Source organism: Syngnathus scovelli, unplaced genomic scaffold (assembly GCF_024217435.2).
Source record: "Syngnathus scovelli strain Florida unplaced genomic scaffold, RoL_Ssco_1.2 HiC_scaffold_213, whole genome shotgun sequence".
NCBI classification, from domain to species: domain Eukaryota; kingdom Metazoa; phylum Chordata; class Actinopteri; order Syngnathiformes; family Syngnathidae; genus Syngnathus; species Syngnathus scovelli.
The window spans coordinates 5001-17500 of record NW_026061309.1 but is presented as its reverse complement, the minus strand read 5'-3'; positions in this window follow the sequence as shown (position 1 = coordinate 17500).

Sequence of the window (12500 nt, the reverse complement as noted above, 5' to 3'; positions counted from 1 at the left end):
GCGGCCGGTACCTCCCTCCTTGGATGACCTTCTACCCTTGACGGGCCATTCGCAGATTTTTGCCCGGCCTGTGTTTAAGGAGGCGGCCGGTACCTCCCTCCTTGGATGACCTTCTACCCTTGACGGGCCATTCGCAGATTTTTGCCCGGCCTGTGTTTAAGGAGGCGGCCGGTACCTCCCTCCTTGGATGACCTTCTACCCTTGACGGGCCATTCGCAGATTTTTGCCCGGCCTGTGTTTAAGGAGGCGGCCGGTACCTCCCTCCTTGGATGACCTTCTACCCTTGACGGGCCATTCGCAGATTTTTGCCCGGCCTGTGTTTAAGGAGGCGGCCGGTACCTCCCTCCTTGGATGACCCACTACCCTTGACGGGCCCATTCGCAGATTTTTGCCCGGCCTGTGTTTAGGGAGGCGACCGGTCCTCCGTAGCTTGATCGGATTTCCCTTCCGGCCTGTGTTTAAGGAGGCGGCCGGTCCTCCGTAGCTTGATCGGATTTCCCTTCCAGCCTGTGTTTAAGGAGGCGGCTGGTCCTCCCCGGTCGGTTGCCAAGCGACCGGGACCCGCAAGTGGGCAGGAACCGTCCACCCAACGCCGGCGAGCCGGGGCCGGTGGGGGCCCTACCAAGGCGGGTCTAACTTCAGGCGGTGCAAACGGGGGAGGGGGGTAAGGACGGCTGCCGGGAGCAGACAGCCGTCCCCGGGAGGGGGTAGTAGCTTCGCGGCGGCCGCCGGGAGCAGACGGCCGTCCGCGCATTCTGCCAATGCCTGTAGGACTTTGAATATTTCACAGCCGTGCTGTGGCACTTAGAAAGTTTTTCAGAGACGTGGCACTTAGAAAGTTTTTTCAGAGATGTGGCACTTAGAAAGTTTTTCAGAGATGTGGCACTTAGAAAGTTTTTGAGAGATGTGGCACTTAGAAATTTTTTGAGAGATGTGGCACTTTGAAAATTTTTGAGAAATGTGGCACTTAGAAAATTTTCTCTCTCTCTCTGGAAGTGCCGTGCCTTCTTCAGTTCTGCTATCCGAGCAGGGGACGCTTGCTGGCGGCCGTTACCAGCGCTCGGACCAGGCCCAATTGATTTGCATGGAAAACAATTGCGTCCCCCATGCTCGTTCTGACTATATTTTGCGAAAGGGGGGTAAAGTGATGAGTACACTAAGTGGGGGGACCAACCCATGTACTCTAGAAAAAGTACATGGGTTGACAAAAGACCAGTTCGTACTGCACCCCTGGTACCCAAACCCCTGGTACCTTTAGGCACTTAGAAAAATTTCGCCCAAATTTGGAGGTCGCTCCAGGGGAAGAGGCCGAATTTTCGCCTATTACGGCCGACCGCGGGAACCAGCCGAGGCGGACGCTTTTCGGCGCAAGAGCCGTTGGCACTTAGAAAATATTCGCTAAACTTCAAAGGACCTCCAGGGGAAGAGGCCGAATTGTCACTTTTTCTGGCCGACATCGGGAACCAGCCGAGTCGGACTCTTTACGGCGGAGCAGCCGTTGGCACTTAGAAAATATTCGCCAAACTCGGCCGGACTTCCAGGGGAAGAGGCCGAATTGTCACTTGTTCTGCCCGACATCGGGAACCAGCCGAGTCGGACACTTTAAGGCGGAGCAGCCGTTGGCACTTAGAAAATATTCGCCAAACTTGAACGGACCTCCAGGGGAAGAGGCCGAATTTTCACCTGTTCTGGCCGACATCGGGAACCAGCCGAGTCGGACTCTTTAAGGCGGAGCAGCCGTTGGCACTTAGAAAATATTCGTTAAACTTGAAAGGACCTCCAGGGGAAGAGGCCGAATTGTCACTTGTTCTGGCCGACATCGGGAACCAGCCGAGTCGGACGCTTTAAGGCGGAGCAGCCGTTGGCACTTAGAAAATATTCGTTAAACTTGAAAAGACCTCCAGGGGAAGAGGCCGAATTGTCACTTGTTCTGGCCGACATCGGGAACCAGCCGAGTCGGGCCCTTTAAGGCTGAGCAGCCGTTGGCACTTAGGAAATATTTGCCTTAACTCGGCCGGACTTCCAGGGGAAGAGGCCGGATTTTCACTTGTTCTGGCCGACATCGGGAACCAGCCGAGTCGGACGCTTTAAGGCGGAGCAGCCGTTGGCACTTAGAAAATATTCCCCAAACTTGAACGGACCTCCAGGGGAAGAGGCCGAATTTTCACTTGTTCTGGCCGACATCGGGAACCAGCCGAGTCGGACTCTTTACGGCGGAACAGCCGTTGGCACTTGGGAAATATTCGCCGAACTCGGCCGGACTTCCAGGGGAAGAGGCCAATTTTTCACTTGTTCTGGACGACATCGGGAACCAGCCGAGTCGGACCCTTTACGGCGGAACAGCCGTTGGCACTTAGGAAATATTTGCCTTAACTCGGCCGGACTTCCAGGGGAAGAGGCCGGATTTTCACTTGTTCTGGCCGACATCGGGAACCAGCCCAGTCGGACTCTTTACGGCGGAGCAGCCGTTGGCACTTAGGAACTATTCGCCGAACTCGGCCGGACTTCCAGGGGAAGAGGCCGATTTTTCACTTGTTCTGGCCGACATCGGGAACCAGCCGAGTCGGACCCTTTACGGCGGAACAGCCGTTGGCACTTAGGAAATATTTGCCTTAACTCGGCCGGACTTCCAGGGGAAGAGGCCGGATTTTCACTTGTTCTGGCCGACATCGGGAACCAGCCGAGTCGGACCCTTTACGGCGGAACAGCCGTTGGCACTTGGGAAATATTTGCCTTAACTCGGCCGGACTTCCAGGGGAAGAGGCCGGATTTTCACTTGTTCTGGCCGACATCGGGAACCAGCCGAGTCGGACACTTTACGGCTGAGCAGCCGTTGGCACTTAGGAAATATTTGCCTTAACTCGGCCGGACTTCCAGGGGAAGAGGCCGGATTTTCACTTGTTCTGGCCGACATCGGGAACCAGCCGAGTCGGACACTTTAAGGCTGAGCAGCCGTTGGCACTTAGGAAATATTTGCCTTAACTCGGCCGGACTTCCAGGGGAAGAGGCCGGATTTTCACTTGTTCTGGCCGACATCGGGAACCAGCCGAGTCGGACACTTTAAGGCTGAGCAGCCGTTGGCACTTAGGAAATATTTGCCTTAACTCGGCCGGACTTCCAGGGGAAGAGGCCGGATTTTCACTTGTTCTGGCCGACATCGGGAACCAGCCGAGTCGGACACTTTAAGGCTGAGCAGCCGTTGGCACTTAGGAAATATTTGCCTTAACTCGGCCGGACTTCCAGGGGAAGAGGCCGATTTTTCACTTGTTCTGGCCGACATCGGGAACCAGCCGAGTCGGACGCTTTACGGCGGAGCAGCCGTTGGCACTTAGGAAATATTCGTTAATCTTGAACGGACCTCCAGGGGAAGAGGCCGAATTTTCACTTGTTCTGGCCGACATCGGGAACCAGCCGAGTCGGACGCTTTACGGCGGAGCAGCCGTTGGCACTTAGGAAATATTCGTTAATCTTGAACGGACCTCCAGGGGAAGAGGCCGAATTTTCACTTGTTCTGGCCGACATCGGGAACCAGCCGAGTCGGACACTTTACGGCGGAGCAGCCGTTGGCACTTAGGAAATATTCGCCAAAATGTTCCGGACCTCCAGGGGAAGAGGCCAAATTTTCACTTGTTCTGGCCGACCGGGTGAACCGGCCGAGGCGGACACTTTACGGCGGAGCAGCCGTTGGCACTTAGGAAATATTCGCCAAAATGTTCCGGACCTCCAGGGGAAGAGGCCGAATTTTCACTTGTTCTGGCCGACCAAGGGAACCAGCCGAGGCGGACACTTTACGGCGGAGCAGCCGTTGGCACTTAGAAATTATTCAGACTTCCATAAACACACATCGGCCTTTTGCCGTCACTGCCCGGGATGGGCACCGTGGTAGCTCGGACAGTTCGTGTGACAGCTTCCGCTGGCACTTAGACAATTTTTAAAATGAAAATAAACAGTTCTGCACATACGTGCCGACTATATTTTGCGAAAGGGGGGTAAAGTGATGAGTACACTAAGTGGGGGGACCAAGTACATAAAGCCCACCCCTGGTACCTCAGAGAGGCCGAATTGACACATTTTGTGTCCGACCGCGGGAACCAGCCGAGGCGGACGCTTTTCGGCGCAAGAGCCGTTGGCACTTAGAAAATATTCGTTAATCTTGAACGGACCTCCAGGGGAAGAGGCCGAATTTTCACTTGTTCTGGCCGACATCAGGAACCAGCCCAGGCGGACGCTTTTCGGCGCAAGAGCCGTTGGCACTTAGAAGATATTCGTTAATCTTGAACGGACCTCCAGGGGAAGAGGCCGAATGTTCACTTGTTCTGGCCGACATCGGGAACCAGCCGAGTCGGACGCTTTACGGCGGAGCAGCCGTTGGCACTTAGAAAATATTCGTTAATCTTGAACGGACCTCCAGGGGAAGAGGCCGAATTTTCACTTGTTCTGGCCGACATCGGGAACCAGCCGAGTCGGACGCTTTACGGCGGAGCAGCCGTTGGCACTTTGAAAATATTCGTTAAACTTCAACTGACCTCCAGGGGAAGAGGCCGAGTTTCCACTTGTTCTGGCCGACATCGGGAACCAGCCGAGTCGGACACCTTACGGCGGAAGAGCCGATGGCACTTAGAAAATATTCGTTAAACTTGAACGGACCTCCAGGGGAAGAGGCCGAATTTTCGCTTGTTCAGGCCGACCGGAGGAACCGGCCGAGTCGGACACCTTACGGCGGAAGAGCCGATGGCACTTAGAAAATATTCGTTAAACTTGACAGGACCTCCAGGGGAAGAGGCCGAATTTTCGCTCGTTCAGGCCGACCGGAGGAACCGGCCGAGACGGACACCTTACGGCGGAAGAGCCGATGGCACTTAGAAAATATTCGTTAAACTTGACAGGACCTCCAGGGGAAGAGGCCGAATTTTCGCTCGTTCGGGCCGACCGGAGGAACCGGCCGGGTCGGACACCTTACGGCGGAAGAGCCGTTCGCACTTAGAAAATATTCGTTAAACTTGACAGGACCTCCAGGGGAAGAGGCCGAATTTTCGCTTGTTCAGGCCGACCGGAGGAACCGGCCGAGTCGGACACCTTACGGCGGAAGAGCCGATGGCACTTAGAAAATATTCGTTAAACTTGACAGGACCTCCAGGGGAAGAGGCCGAATTTTCGCTCGTTCAGGCCGACCGGAGGAACCGGCCGAGTCGGACACCTTACGGCGGAAGAGCCGATGGCACTTAGAAAATATTCGTTAAACTTGACAGGACCTCCAGGGGAAGAGGCCGAATTTTCGCTCGTTCAGGCCGACCGGAGGAACCGGCCGAGTCGGACACCTTACGGCGGAAGAGCCGATGGCACTTAGAAAATATTCGTTAAACTTGACAGGACCTCCAGGGGAAGAGGCCGAATTTTCGCTCGTTCAGGCCGACCGGAGGAACCGGCCGAGTCGGACACCTTACGGCGGAAGAGCCGATGGCACTTAGAAAATATTCGTTAAACTTGACAGGACCTCCAGGGGAAGAGGCCGAATTTTCGCTCGTTCAGGCCGACCGGAGGAACCGGCCGAGTCGGACACATTACGGCGGAAGAGCCGATGGCACTTAGAAAATATTCGCAGAAGTTGGCCGGACTTCCAGAGCGAGAGGCCGAATTGTCACATTATTTGGCCGACTAGGGGAACCGGCCGAGTCGGACACCTTACGGCGGAAGAGCCGATGGCACTTAGAAAATATTCGTTAAACTTGACAGGACCTCCAGGGGAAGAGGCCGAATTTTCGCTCGTTCAGGCCGACCGGAGGAACCAGCCGGGTCGGACACGTTACGGCGGAAGAGCCGTTCGCACTTAGAAAATATTCGTTAAACTTCACAGGACCTCCAGGGGAAGAGGCCGAATTTTCGCTCGTTCGGGCCGACCGGAGGAACCGGCCGGGTCGGACACGTTACGGCGCAACAGCCGTTGGCACTTTGAAAATATTCGCCAAAATGTTCCGGACCTCCAGGGGAAGAGGCCGAATTTTCGCTCGTTCGGGCCGACCGGAGGAACCAGCCGGGTCGGACACGTTACGGCGCAACAGCCGTTCGCACTTAGAAAATATTCGCCAAAGTCGTCCGGACCTCCAGGGGAAGAGGCCGAATTTTCGCTCGTTCGGGCCGACCGGAGGAACCAGCCGGGTCGGACACGTTACGGCGATACAGCCGTTGGCACTTTGAAAATATTCGCCAAAATGTTCCGGACCTCCAGGGGAAGAGGCCGAATTTTCGCTCGTTCGGGCCGACCGAAGGAACCAGCCGGGTAGGACACTTTACGGCGGAACGGCCGTTGGCACTTTGAAAATATTCGCCAAAATGTTCCGGACCTCCAGGGGAAGAGGCCGAATTTTCGCTCGTTCGGGCCGACCGGAGGAACCGGCCGGGTCGGACACGTTACGGCGCAACAGCCGTTGGCACTTTGAAAATATTCGCCAAAATGTTCCGGACCTCCAGGGGAAGAGGCCGAATTTTCGCTCGTTCGGGCCGACCGGAGGAACCAGCCGGGTCGGACACGTTACGGCGGAACAGCCGTTGGCACTTTGAAAATATTCGCCAAATGTTCCGGACCTCCAGGGGAAGAGGCCGAATTTTCGCTCGTTCGGGCCGACCGGGAGAACCAGCCGAGGCGGACACTTTACGGCGGTTGAGCCGTTGGCACTTAGAAATTATTCAGACTTCCATCAAACACACATCGGCCTTTTGCCGTCACTGCCCGGGATGGGCACCGTGGTAGCTCGGACAGTTCGTGTGACAGCTTCCGCTGGCACTTAGAAAATTTTTAAAATGAAAATAAACAGTTCTGCACATACGTGCCGACTATATTTTGCGAAAGGGGGGTAAAGTGATGAGTACACTAACTGGGGGGACCAAGTACATAAAGCCTACCCCTGGTACCTCAGAGAGGCCGAATTTTCGAATTCTGAGGCCGAGCTGGGGAACCAGACGAGGCGGACACTTTTCCGAGCGAGAGCCGATGGCACTTAGAAAATTTTCGGCTAAGTCGGCAGGACTTCCAGAGCGAGAGGCCGAATATTCGTCATCTGTGGCCGACCGGGGAACCAGCGAAGGCGGATAGGCGGTCACGGAGGTCCCGCCGGCTGGTCCGCGGGCCAATTTGGGTCCCGTAATTTAGCGGTCGCGGTCCGGAATCCACGCCGAGGGGGGAACCAGCGGAGGCGGATAGGCGGTCACGGAGGTCCCGCCGGCTGGTCCGCGGGCCAATTGGGGTCCCGTAAGTTAGCGGTCGCGGCCCGGAATTCGCGCCGGCCGGGGAACCAGCGCAGGCGGATAGGCGGTCACGGAGGTCCCGCCGGCTGGTCCGCGGGCCAATCGGGGTCCCGTAAGTTAGCGGTCGCGGCCCGGAATTCGCGCCGGCCGGGGAACCAGCGCAGGCGGATAGGCGGTCACGGAGGTCCCGCCGGCTGGTCCGCGGGCCAATCGGGGTCCCGTAAGTTAGCGGTCGCGGCCCGGAATTCGCGCCGGCCGGGGAACCAGCGCAGGCGGATAGGCGGTCACGGAGGTCCCGCCGGCTGGTCCGCGGGCCAATCGGGGTCCCGTAAGTTAGCGGTCGCGGCCCGGAATTCGCGCCGGCCCGCAGCCACCGCCAGGCGGATAGGCTGTCACGGAGGTCCCGCCGGCCGGTCCGCGGGGGGAACTGCGCCCTCTGGCGGACACGCCATTGTAAATGAATGGGGTTTGGCACTTAGTGCATTTTTCGCCGAAGCCGACGAGCGCTCCGGGCGAGGAGGCCGGATTCTCGCCATCCGTGGCCGGCCGGGGAACCGGCCAAGGCGGATAGGCGGTCACGGGGGTCCCGCCGGCTGGTCCGCGGGCCAATTGGGGTCCCGTAAGTTAGCGGTCGCGGCCCGGAATCCGCGCCGGCCAGCAGCCACCGGGAGGCGGGTAGGCTGTCACGGAGGTCCCGCCGGCTGGTCCGCGGGCCATTTAGGGTCCCGTAGGTGAGCGGTCGCGGCCCGGAATCCAGGCCGGCCAGGAGGCACCGCCAGGCGGATAGGCGGTCACGGAGGTCCCGCCAGCTGGTCCGCGGGCCATTTATGGTCCCGTAAGTTAGCGGTCGCGGCCCGGAATCCACGCCGGCCAGGAGGCACCGGCAGGCGGATGGGCTTTCACGGAGGTCCCGCCAGCTGGTCCGCGGGCCAATTAGGGTCCCGTAAGTTAGCGGTCGCGGCCCGGAATCCGCGCCGGCCAGCAGCCACCGCCAGGCGGGTAGGCTGTCACGGAGGTCCCGCCAGCTGGTCCGCGGGCCAATTAGGGTCCCGTAAGTTAGCGGTCGCGGCCCGGAATCCGCGCCGGCCAGCAGCCACCGCCAGGCGGGTAGGCTGTCACGGAGGTCCCGCCGGCCGGTCCGCGGGCCAATCAGGGTCCCGTAAGTGAGCGGTCGCGGCCCGGAATGCACGCCGGCCAGGAGGCACCGCCAGGCGGATAGGCGGTCACGGAGGTCCCGGCGGCCGGTCCGCTGGCCAATTACCTCCAGCCGAGCGGATATGAACTTTATTAGCACCTTCTACGAGATGGCGGAGCCTTATTCGACAACCAGCACCTCGGCTTAGCATTTTCCACGGCCCGCTGATCTTCCAGAAGACGTCCAGCCGGTTTCCTCCTCACATTTTAAGCCGGCCGAGGCTTCCGGCACCCCGGCTAAGCTTTCTCCACGGCCCGCTGAGCTTCCAGAAGACCTCCAGCCGGTTCTCCCGGTGCTTTCCTCCTCACGTTTTAAGCCGGCCGAGGCTTCCGGCACCCCGGCTGAGCTTTTTCCCACGTCCCGCTGAGTTTCCAGGGGACCTCCGGCCGGTTCTCCGCGCGCTTTCCTCCTCACTTTTAAGCCGGCCGAGGCTCCCGGCACCCCGGCCAAGCGTTTCCCACGGCCCGCTGAGCTTCCAGGGGACCTCCGGCCGGTTCTCCGCGCGCCCCCCTCCTAACTCGACGCCCGAGGAGGCTCCCGGCACCCCGGCTAAGCGATTTGAACGGCCCGCTGATCTCCCGGAGGTCGCAACGGGGAATTGCCTCCCTCTCGCGGACACGGCGCGTAAATGCACCGCCTCTCGCACTTGGCGCACACTCACTGGCATCGCTACGCCTCCCGTGGCACTTTAAGCGACCGGGACCACCGCGAGCGCGGGCGATGACTAAGAGGCTCCCCGGCCGGCCTCGCGGAGCTCCGACGCTCCCCCGCCGGACTTCCGGCGGCCGGCCGGAGCCTCGGCACGGCTGCCGCACTCCCTAATAACACCCCGCGGACCCCCGCGAGCCGAACGCTCGCTGCCGCGGGCGACCCCTGCCAAGGCGGACGCGTGACGGCGCGGGAGCCCTCGGCACTATATCACGGTCACGTATGTAGTCAAATCGTGTAAAATCACCGTTAGTTTATTCATAATATAGGTAATAATTAAATAAATATTAACATCGCGTATATTATTAATAAACACATGTATGTATTTATTTAATAATTAAATAAATATTAACATCGCGTATAATCATGCGCAATACTTCGTGGCCGACCGGGGAACCGGCGAAGGCGGACGCATCGCGGCGCGAGAGCCGTTGGCACTTTGGAAAAAAAATAAATAAATAAATAAATAATAATTCGCCGACCGGGCTCCGGGGGAAGAGGCCGGCTTTTCGCCGTTCGCGGCCGACCGGGGAACCGGCGAAGGCGGACGCGCTCTCTAACGAGCCCCGCCGGCCGGAGGAAGTGCGCCCTCTGGCGGACACGCCGTTGTAAATGAATGGGGTTTGGCACTTGGTGCATTTTTCGCCCAAGTCGAAGCGCGCTCCGGGCGAGGAGGCCGGATTCTCGCCACCCGTGGCCGGCCGGGGAACCGGCCAAGGCGGACGCGCTCTCTAACGAGCCCCGCCGGCCGGAGGAAGTGCGCCCTCTGGCGGACACGCCGTTGTAAATGAATGGGGTTTGGCACTTGGTGCATTTTTCGCCCAAGTCGAAGCGCGCTCCGGGCGAGGAGGCCGGATTCTCGCCACCCGTGGCCGGCCGGGGAACCGGCCAAGGCGGACGCGCTCTCTAACGAGCCCCGCCGGCCGGAGGAAGTGCGCCCTCTGGCGGACACGCCGTTGTAAATGAATGGGGTTTGGCACTTGGTGCATTTTTCGCCCAAGTCGAAGCGCGCTCCGGGCGAGGAGGCCGGATTCTCGCCACCCGTGGCCGGCCGGGGAACCGGCGAAGGCGGATAGGCTTTCACGGAGGATCCGCCGGCTGGTCCGCGGGCCGATTAGGGTCCCGCGAGTGAGCGGTGGCGGTCCGGAATCCAGGCCGGCCAGGAGGCACCGCCAGGCGGATAGGCTTTCACGGAGGTCCCGCCGGCTGGTCCGCGGGCCGATTAGGGTCCCGCGAGTGAGCGGTGGCGGTCCGGAATCCAGGCCGGCCCGGAGCCACCGCCAGGCGGATAGGCTTTCACGGAGGAGCCGCCGGCTGGTCCGCGGGCCGTTTAGGGTCCCGTAAGTTAGCGGTCGCGGTCCGGAATCCAGGCCGTCCAGGAGGCACCGCCAGGCGGATAGGCTTTCACGGAGGTCCCGCCGGCTGGTCCGCGGGCCGATTAGGGTCCCGCGAGTGAGCGGTGGCGGTCCGGAATCCAGGCCGGCCCGGAGCCACCGCCAGGCGGATAGGCTTTCACGGAGGAGCCGCCGGCTGGTCCGCGGGCCGTTTAGGGTCCCGTAAGTTAGCGGTCGCGGTCCGGAATCCAGGCCGTCCAGGAGGCACCGCCAGGCGGATAGGCTTTCACGGAGGACCCGCCGGCTGGTCCGCGGGCCGTTTAGGCTCCCGTAAGTTAGCGGTCGCGGTCCGGAATACAGGCCGTCCAGGAGGCACTGCCAGGCGGATACACTCTCTAACGAGCCCCGCCGGCTGGTCCGCCGGGGGAAGTGCGCCCTCTGGCGGACACGCCGTTGTAAATGAATGGGGTTTGGCACTTAGTGCATTTTTCGACCAGCGGCAACGCAGGCTGACGGGCGGCCGCTTCCACGGGCCGGCACTACTCTACGGAGGCGCTAGCCGCCTCCGGTGGGGGCCGTGTGATCTCGCTGGATGCCCGAGGACCTTCCGCCAGGCCCGGCCGCAGCTTTTGCGCGCGCCCGGTCCTATTATCTGGTGGAAGCTGGAGGCCGGGGCTCGGCAGCTCGCTGCCCGGGGACCTTCCGCGAGGCCCGGCCGCAGCTTTTACGCACGGCCGCTGCTATTCTCCGGCTCCGGCTTCGTCCCGGAGGGTGCTTGGGGAACGGCGGCGCACACCGCGAACGGCCGGTGGCGGTCGGCCGGTGGCGGTCGGCTGGTGGCGGTCGGCTGGTGGCGGTCGGGGATGGCGCTTGGGGATGGTGGCTGTCGCCTTGTGGCGGTCGGCTGGTGGCGGTCGGGGGTGGCGCTTGGGGATGGTGGCTGTCGCCTTGTGGCGGTCGGCTGGTGGCGGTCGGCTGGTGGCGGTCGGCTGGTGGCGGTCGGGTGGTGGCGGTCGGGGATGGCGCTTGGGGATGGTGGCTGTCGCCTTGTGGCGGTCGGCTGGTGGCGGTCGGCTGGTGGCGGTCGGGGGTGGCGCTTGGGGATGGTGGCTGTCGCCTTGTGGCGGTCGGCTGGTGGCGGTCGGCTGGTGGCGGTCGGGGGTGGCGCTTGGGGATGGTGGCTGTCGCCTTGTGGCGGTCGGCTGGTGGCGGTCGGGGATGGCGCTTGGGGATGGTGGCTGTCGCCTTGTGGCGGTCGGCTGGTGGCGGTCGGGGGTGGCGCTTGGGGATGGTGGCTGTCGCCTTGTGGCGGTCGGCTGGTGGCGGTCGGCTGGTGGCGGTCGGCTGGTGGCGGTCGGGGATGGCGCTTGGGGATGGTGGCTGTCGCCTTGTGGCGGTCGGCTGGTGGCGGTCGGGGATGGCGCTTGGGGATGGTGGCTGTCGCCTTGTGGCGGTCGGCTGGTGGCGGTCGGCTGGTGGCGGTCGGGGATGGCGCTTGGGGATGGTGGCTGTCGCCTTGTGGCGGTCGGCTGGTGGCGGTCGCCTTGGGGCGGTCGGGGGGCGGCGGTCGGGGGTGGCGCTTGGGGATGGTGGCTGTCGCCTTGTGGCGGTCGGCTGGTGGCGGTCGCCTTGTGGCGGTCGGGGGGTGGCGGTCGGGGATGGCGCTTGGGGATGGTGGCTGTCGCCTTGTGGCGGTCGGCTGGTGGCGGTCGGGGGGTGGCGGTCGGGGGTGGCGCTTGGGGATGGTGGCTGTCGCCTTGTGGCGGTCGCCTTGTGGCGGTCGGCTGGTGGCGGTCGGGGGGTGGCGGTCGGGGGTGGCGCTTGGGGATGGTGGCTGTCGCCTTGTGGCGGTCGGCTGGTGGCGGTCGGCTGGTGGCGCTTGGGGATGGTGGCTGTCGCCTTGTGGCGGTCGGCTGGTGGCGGTCGCCTTGTGGCGGTCGGGGATGGCGCTTGGGGATGGTGGCTGTCGCCTTGTGGCGGTCGGCTGGTGGCGGTCGGCTGGTGGCGGTCGGGTGGTGGCG